The sequence below is a fragment of the Megalopta genalis genome, chromosome 7 (genome assembly GCF_051020955.1).
Source record: "Megalopta genalis isolate 19385.01 chromosome 7, iyMegGena1_principal, whole genome shotgun sequence".
NCBI lineage: Eukaryota > Metazoa > Arthropoda > Insecta > Hymenoptera > Halictidae > Megalopta > Megalopta genalis.
This window is the reverse complement of record NC_135019.1, coordinates 21,895,414-21,904,305: the sequence shown is the minus strand read 5'-3', so window position 1 is coordinate 21,904,305 and position 8,892 is coordinate 21,895,414. Positions and strand designations below refer to the sequence as shown.

At 45.8% G+C, this 8,892-nt stretch overlaps 1 long non-coding RNA gene across 1 annotated transcript in view; it reads right to left on the bottom strand.

Annotated features, from left to right (window-relative positions):
• Window positions 1-3,098: 3,098 nt before the first annotated feature.
• Window positions 3,099-8,892, bottom strand: part of LOC143259881 (uncharacterized) — a 39,713-nt gene continuing 33,919 nt past the window's right edge. Inside the window, exon 2 of the long non-coding RNA XR_013033911.1 lies at window positions 3,099-7,895. This is a non-coding gene — a long non-coding RNA (uncharacterized LOC143259881). The remainder of the gene's footprint in view (window positions 7,896-8,892) is intronic.

The following is an 8,892-nucleotide window of genomic DNA, read 5'->3' as shown; positions in this document are numbered from 1 at the left end:
GAAGACGCACTTTTCGTCACTCGATCTCTATAAGACGTACAACCAGATCCCCATAGCTCCGGAAGACGTGGAAAAGACGGCGGTAATAACACTCTTTGGTCTTTTCGAGTTCCTCTTCATGACGTTCGGTCTGAGGAATGCTAGCCAGACTTTCTAACGCTTCCTTAATAGGATCCTGGGCGATCTGGATTTTGTATTCGTGTATATTGATGACATTTTAATTGCGTCGGAGTCGGAACAGGAACACATTCGGCATATAAATATTGTTTTGAGACGCCTGCAGGAACACCACTTAAGGGTGAACCTCACGAAATGTGTTTTCGCTGTTAAGGAAATAGAATTCCTAGGTTATCTTGTCTGTCCGCAGGGCATTCGCCCCCTGGAATCAGCCATCAAAGCCATATCGCAGTTCCCCAGGCTCAAGAGGGTCATTCACCTCCGTCGTTTCTTGGGCATGGTAAATTTCTACCGGCGCAACATACCTCATGCGGCACGTTCACAAGCGCCGCTAAACGAGTTCATTCGCGACTCGAGAAAGCGCGATACACGCGAGATCGAGTGGACCGAAGAGGCTATTGATGCCTTCGTCAGAACCAGAGAAGCGTTGGTTGAAGCGACTCTCCTGGTTCACCCTCGTTCGGGCGCGGACTTACGCGTTGTCACTGACGCGTCCGATCTTGCAATGGGGGCGGTCCTTGAACAGCGGGGTTTAAAATCACTGTGGGAACCCCTGGCATTTTTCTCGCGCAAATTTTCACCCGCGCAGGTGAAATACAGCGCGTATGATCGTGAGCTGACGGCAGTATTCGAGGCAATTAAGTACTTCCGGCATTATGTGGAAGGCCAGGAATTTTCAATCCTGACCGACCACAAGCCGCTTATTTACGCGTTTCAACAGAAGCTCGAGAAGGCTTCTCCGCGTCAAATCCGCCAGTTCTCGTTCATCGCGCAGTTCACTACGAACATCCACCACATTCCGGGGGCGGACAACGTCGTAGCTGACGTATTGTCACGTGTCGACGCACTCCGCCTGCCCGTTGAAGTCAGTTTGAAAGATATCTCCGAGCATCAGGAAACGGACGAGCAACTGAAGCAATTGTGCCAGCCGCCGATGTCTCGGTCAAACTAAAGAAACTACTGTTCGGTTCGGACAATATACCGATATTGTGTGAAATATCTGGTGAGACGATCCGCCCATACATTCCCGCGAAGTTACGGAGGGCAGTTTTTGATACTGTACATAATCTGGCTCATCCGAGTGCCAGGGTCTCCGACAGATTAATTAGACAGCGGTACATTTGGCCCAACATTCACCGGGATGTTGCTCAGTGGTGCAAGCAGTGCATCAAATGTCAGCGAGCTAAAGTCTCGCGGCATACTAGCCACTTGCCCGAGCACTTTGCTGCCCCGGATGCTCGATTCGACCATGTCCAATTGGACATTGTTGGCCCGCTGCCCGTGTCGGACGGGTACAGTGTAAACTTGGCCAAGAGAGAGAAACTGATAGAGAAAGATACTCACTTGATTGAGACACTAAGGAGTAACCGCAAGGATACCCCAAAAGAAGTGGTATTCAAGAAGCTAAAACGGGGGGAATGTGTCGCTAAAGAGAGTAAAGAAGGGATCACAGTTTTGAAGTTGAAAGAGAAGTGTGACGTTCTGTTACTTTCGACCAAACATACACTCCAAATGGAGACCGTTCGAACAAAATCAAAAGTTGTTAGTAAACCAACAATTGTTATAGACCATAATGCGGGGAAAAAATCGATTGACCTGTCAGATCAAGTTGCTGCATACAGTAATTCATTACGAAAATCGATGAAATGGTATCGAAAATTAGGTTTTGAGATGTTATTGAACACTGCTGTTGTAAATTCCTTCTTTATATACCAAGAAACAACAAGCCAGAAAATGTGTATCACAACGTACCGCAAAAAATTAGTTGACGGACTTATACAGGAGAACGAGGAACAAGTGGACACCCGTGTAAATCCTCGGCATCACTTGGAAAAAAAAGAAGGCAGTGCGCACAAAACTAGAAGATACTGCACCGAATGCTATAATCAGAATACACGAATGTTAGGACCAAAGACAGCTAAAAATGTAACGCAAAAAGTAACAACCTTTTGTAACCAATGTGCAAAGAAACCTCACCTTTGCATATCTTGTTTTAATAAATTACATTAATGTTTTTAAGTATTCTATTCTATTCCTTCAAGCATTGACCAAACAAAAACCGATTTCGCATAATTGAAATGTTCAGTCTCATAAATACGCAAGGACCGACACACGCGCCGCGATAGAAGAACGAAAAATCTGTCGCCGGTCCGCAGGGACCGGCGTGGTCTGAATGGAAAGTCTAGCGCCGGTCCCTAGGGGCCGGCGTGGCGCTTAACGTGTTAAGGGCGGAAGTGGAAGCAAATCCGTGTCAGATAATCGAGGAACTGTCAAATACTCTTAACCAACATTGGTAGAACATCCGTTTTTTGATTGCTTGATCACTGCAGATGAAAAATGGGTCCTGTATGATAATCCAAAACGCAAAAGGCAGTAGCTCTCTCCAAATGAACCGCCACGAAGGACTGCTAAGCCAGGTTTACATTCGAAAAAGGCGCTTTTGTGTGTTTGGTACGGTATTCGTGGAATCGTCCATTTTGAAGTGCTTAAACCAGAAGAAACTGTTAATGCAGACCTTTATTGTGAACAATTAGATCGAGTAAATCAATCATTAATTGAAAAGTATCCAGCGATTATCAATAGAAAAGGCGTTATTTTGCAACACGATAATGCAAGACCGCACTGCGCAAGAAAAACGCTGGAAAAATTTAATGAATTGGGGTGGGAGGTACTGCCTCACCCACCATACTCGCCCGACATTGCGCCATCGGATTTCCATTTATTCCGTTCACTGCAACACTTCTTAACAAGCAAAAACTTTCAAAATTTGGTTGATATGAAAAATGCCATCTCCAGATATTTTACTGAAAAACCAATTGATTTTTATCGATTCGGCATTGAAAATTTGCACACTAGATGGCAAAAGGTTGTTGCCAACGACGGTGATTATATCATTGACTAAAAAGAAAAACTTGTAAGAAATTTATTTATTCGAATTTACTGTAAAAAAAACGACATTATTTTCCGGTCCCCCTAATACTTCCAAAATCACACCATATCACAACTCTGATACCTCGAAACGAGCATTCCCGAAACATGCCTGCTGCAATACAAGCTACTCTGTATAGTGCACGTCAACGATACTGCCCCCTTGATGGTCGGAATCAAGCACGCAGAGTCATTCGCCAGTGTATTAAATGCTTTCGTGAAAACCCACCAGAAACAGAATACATGGTGGATAATCTTCTAAGGGCTCGAGTTAGCAAAGATCGACCCTTAACCCTTTCGATACTACGGGCCACTATAGTGGCCCTCCATATGGTGCCACCGAGGTACTACGGGCCACTATAGTGGCTCTCCGCAAGATGCCACTGAGCTATTGCGGCCAACCGGTTTGTTGACACTGGGCATCATTTGTTGCTGACAACCGAAATAACAAACTGCTTAGCAACCGATGTTCCTCGACAGTCAGTCTCGATTCAGTAGCTGATCAATCGTTCGTAGCGAATAAAGACAGTACTTAGTGCAAAAAGATAATTCACCTTCATATACATAATATAAAATAGGTATAATAATATAAATTATATAAAACAGGTATGCCTTATCGTTTTTCAATTTTTTTTTAATTTTATTTAGACTAATTATTATTTCTGAATAGATTTTATCTCGCCCTTAAAATGAAGACAAAAAACGGATCCGTCAGAGGGTGACGAGATAAATTCAAATTTGGCAAGAAAGAGACCTCATAGAAATAGTAGAAGATTTCGAGAAATGAAATCCAGCACAACCGAATACGAAGAAGACTGTTCATCTAAATCTGAAAAAGATCTCACAGATATTAGATGGGCCAGCGACTTATTTCAACCGACTTTTCATAGATTTAATTCCCAGCATCCCGGAATAAAGGCGTCAATTAGGTATTCGGCATCGATTTTAGATTATTTTCAATTGTTCTGCTCGGAAGATTTTATAAGTTTCATTGTCGGCACGACAAACAGTTACTGCAATAGCATTGATAAGAATCATAATACAATAAATTCACAAAATACTTCTCTCCCAGAGATGTATTGCTTTCTTGCCATCAAATTTTTGATGTCGCGAAATAAAAAACTAAAATATTCTGAATACTGGTCTAACGACAAACTTTTGAAGACCAGCATTTTTGGAGAGGTGATGAGTAGAGACCGGTTTTTGTATTTGCTGAAAATTGTACATTTTAATACTAACATTGTGACTGCAGATGGTGATAAATTATATAAAATAAGGGAAATTTGTGATAAGCTGCGACACCGTTTTCAGGAGGCATTTTATCCTTTTCAAAATTTATGTATTGACGAAAGTTTACTCCTGTACAAAGGAAGGTTATCATTTAAGCAATATATACCCTCCAAACGAAACAGATTTGGGATAAAATCATTTGTTTTATGCGATACCAAATCTGGATTTGTGCAGGATTTGATTATTTATAATGGCTCATTAACCACTGTAGACTGCGTAAATGAATTTATTGGGAAGTCAGGAAACATAGTAATGGAATTACTAAAACCTTATTTAGGCAGAGGCCATACGTTATACGTAGACAATTGGTATACAAGCCCCGCACTTTTTATTCTTTTGCATCATAATCAGACTAACGCTTGTGGAACGGTACGGAAAAGGCGGAAAGGCATGGCACTTATCCAAAATAAATTAAAAACTGGTGAAGCAAGTTTTCGCTCCTCCAAGTATTTATTAGCGATGAGATGGAGTGATAAGAGAGACGTATACATGCATCTTCTTTCCATAACGAAAAATTCGTTGAAACGAAACGTCATTATCGGACTCGAGAAATGATTATGAAGCCAAAGTGCGTTGTTGATTACAATAAATTAATGGGAACTGTTGATAAAACCGATATGGTCATCAGCACCATTCATTCAGAATGCAAAACATTGAAATGGTATAACAAATATTTTTTTCACTTAATGGATATATGCATTTGGAATGCTTATTGCCTATATAAGTTAAAAACTGGAAGACAAATATCAATGGCAAAATTTCACCTAGAACTAATTCGACAACTTTTAAGTCGTTATCAGTCTGACAGTAAGAATAACATTGCAAATAAATCAGGGGAAACGAATCCACTTCGCCTCGCTGGAAACCACTTCCCGTCGCTATACACAAATGTAAATCCAAGACGGAAAAATCAGCTGCGAAGGTGTGTAGTTTGTTCAAGAAATGACAAGAAAAAGAGATCGCGATACCAATGCGAAATTTGCAACGTTGGCCTGTGTGTAACACCATGCTTTAAAAACTATCATACGCAGTTATATTATTAGAATTGTATTATGTTGTGTTGAATTATTTGTAGAATTACGTTATAATATCTTATATTGTTTTATTATGTGGCGGCGACAAGCCGGCGCCACGTCTCCGCCATGTGTTTAGTTTTAAGGCGTAAGAATGTTTGGACGAATGGGCCGGGCTGCATGCTGTGCGTTAGCGTCGAGCGAATGTCTAGACGATTGGTTTGAGTGTCGCGTAGAATGAATGCGTCTAGCCAGGACAGAGTGAAAGCGAACCGTGAGAATGAGAAAGAATGATCTGGATGGGATGCATCGGTGAGCGAATGGTTAGTTCAGTAAGAACCCTCGTCGGGAACGGTACGCGAGCGTCGCGAGTTTGGTTCCGATTGTAAATAAAGATAGTCTAATTGTAACCGGGTTCAATTCTCTCTTCCCGTCGCCGATCCCACCTCCTCATTGGTGACCCAGACGTGATCTAAAGGAAGCGAACGACACGAATTTTGCAGTCGCATTTCGTTCGTGGTTTCGTGGCAGTGGATCGGGAGTTTTCGGAAGAGAACACGGACATTCGCACGTTTATTCGGTACGATGGCATCCCCGCCCGTATCGACAGTCAGCCGCGTCGCGGTGAAAATACCGGAATTTTCGCCGACCGACCTCGAGCTGTGGTTCGCGATGGTCGAGGCGAGTTTCGAGACGAGCGGCGTTACGACCGAAAAAACGAAGTTCGGGTACGTCCTGGGCGCGCTCAAACCAGAATACGCGGCCGAGGTCTGCGAAATCATCTTGAATCCCCCGGCTGAGCCGTTCACTAGGCTCAAGACAGAGCTGATAAGGCGGATCGGGGCGTCGCAGGAGCAGAAGACTCGGCGTCTCCTCGAGCACGAGGAGATGGGCGACCGCAAACCGTCGCAGTTCTTACGCCACCTGCGGACCTTGGGAGGAACAGCCGTGTCGGGGGAGATACTGCGTACCTTGTGGTTGGGCCGGCTCCCCGCGAGCATTCAGGTCATCCTGGCGACGCAGCGAGACGTCGAGCTAGACCGAGTGGCCGACTTGGCCGACACCATCGCTGACACGATGGGCCCACGCACGCGGGTAGCCGAGGCCTCTGCAGGTCCCGTCGCAAGCCGTCGAGGGATATGTGCGAAGTTGAGGAACAACTGTGCTCGAAGATGGCACAGCTCACGGCGACGTTTCGGCAGGAGCTCGCAGCAATTCGCCGCGAGATAAACCCCGGTCCGCGTTTTTCCCAACGGCGACCATCCACCCCGGGCCGAGCGCGATCGCTATCCCGAGAACGACGAACCGCGCTACGAGGCGGGAAGTGTTTTTACCACTACAAGTTCGGCGCGAACGCGTTCCGCTGCGAACACCCATGCAATTGGTCCGCGTCGGGAAACGAGATGGGCAGTCGTTAATGACGGCCAGCGACCACTGCCCACCATCGCGCCGTTTGTTCGTCACCGACCGAGTAACGAGAACGCAGTTTTTAATCGACACCGGTGCCGATCTCTGCGTTTCTCCTCGATCGAAAACTCGCGGGTTCCGCGAACGCGCATCTTACGTTTTATATGCGGCGAACGGGTCGGAAATTGCCACGTACGGGACGGTTACGCTGAGCCTCGATTTCGGGCTCCGTCGCGTTTTCGCATGGCGTTTCGTGGTGGCCGACGTGTCAAAGCCGATTATAGGCGTAGATTTCCTCGCGCATTACGAACTATTGGTGGATGTCAAAAAGTGCAAACTTTTAGACCAGGTGACGTCGATGACGGTGCCAGGACGCTCAGTGCGCGAGTGCGGGCCATCGGCGCCCTCGGTGAAGACAATTTTCGGTGATTCGAAATTCCACGAATTGCTGCAACGTTTCCCGAACATTACGCGACCAGTGGGGACACCCGTGCAAGTGCAACATGAAACGGTGCACTATATCCGCACAACGCCGGGTCCGCCTGTGGCTTGTAGGCCCCGGCGTCTCGCGCCGGATCGTTTGAGGCACGCGCGACAAGAATTCGAGACGATGATGCGTCTCGGCATCGCGCGACCGTCGGAAAGTGCGTGGTCATCGCCTCTACATATGGTGCCCAAAAAAGAACAGGACGCTTGGTGTCACGTCCCGCGACTAAAGCGTTATTGTAAAGTCGGGTCGAGCGCCGGGCGCTCGCAAAATTTTGAAAAATGGTGTCAAATTACATCGCAATTTGACACCATTTGAGCACTCGGCCCTTCAATTTAAAAATCCGAAAAAGATCACTAAACTAAAGAGAATCAAAACAAAAATGTCAAAAACGTAACATTTCCCGAATATACCATACCGCTTTTAAAATAGAACTGTAAAACTCACCACGAACGAGAATCACAGCTCGCCGAATAAAAACTCAAACGAAGAAACACTCGTAGACACGGAAAATCAAATACTAATAATGAACGAACTGTGATTGCACTCGCGACTGGTCTTAGCCAATACAATCGTACCGCACTGTCTAGAAGCTAAGACTCAACTGACGCGACGGGCCAGCAAACGTGGCCATCCCCGCCAGCGAGTGTCCCCACTGAGTCGTTGTGGCGATGTCAATACTCTGATGGGAAACGCGAAGCAGAAGTTGGCACACGGACCGTACGTGACTGCGATAAGGACCAGCGCGCCAGCGGATGCAGCCAGCAAGAAGAAGCACGTAGACTCGGTCTCGCCGAGGCGTACGTGACTGCGATAAGGACCGGCGCGCCAGCGGATGCAGGCAGCGAGAAGAGGCACGTAGACTCGGTCTCGCCGAGGCGTACGTGACTGCGATAACAGTCGGCACACCTGCAAAATGCAGATGGGAATGGAATGCAGCGCGACAGCCCGCGAAGACACACTCACACGGGAACCCCCACCTGTCCGACCACTGGCTGCGCCCTATAAAAACACAGGCGAGGTCCACAGAAGCCAGTCTACAAAACACAAGTCAACCGAAGAGTCAATCAAAGAGTCAATCGTGAACGCAGTCTACAAAACACAAGTCAACCGAAGAGTCAATCAAAGAGTCAATCGTGAACGCAGTCTACAAAACACAGTGGCCGAAGAGTATCAAACGTAATAATTCGAATAGTAATACGACTAACTACGACAACGTAATTCAAATATTTCGCTAAGGTACTTATACAAATATTGTAAAACTCAGTGCATGGTTTATTGTTCTAACGACGAGTTTGTATTATTATCATTATTATTTTTAAATTAGTTCACTAGTCAAAATTTGTTAAAGCTGTATTCGAACTTTCAATTTTACTACTTTGCTAAATATCAATCAAGCGTGATTCTTATCATTATTTACCTCTCTGGGCTGGCATTTACTCAGCGTCTAACAGACGCTTATGCGAGGCACTTATTCTGCGTCCAAACGACGCTTATACTTTCCGACCTCTCTGCGTCCAAGTGACGCTTACACGTGCCGACCTAGCTGCGTCCAAGTGACGCTTACACGCGCCGACCTAGCTGCGTCCA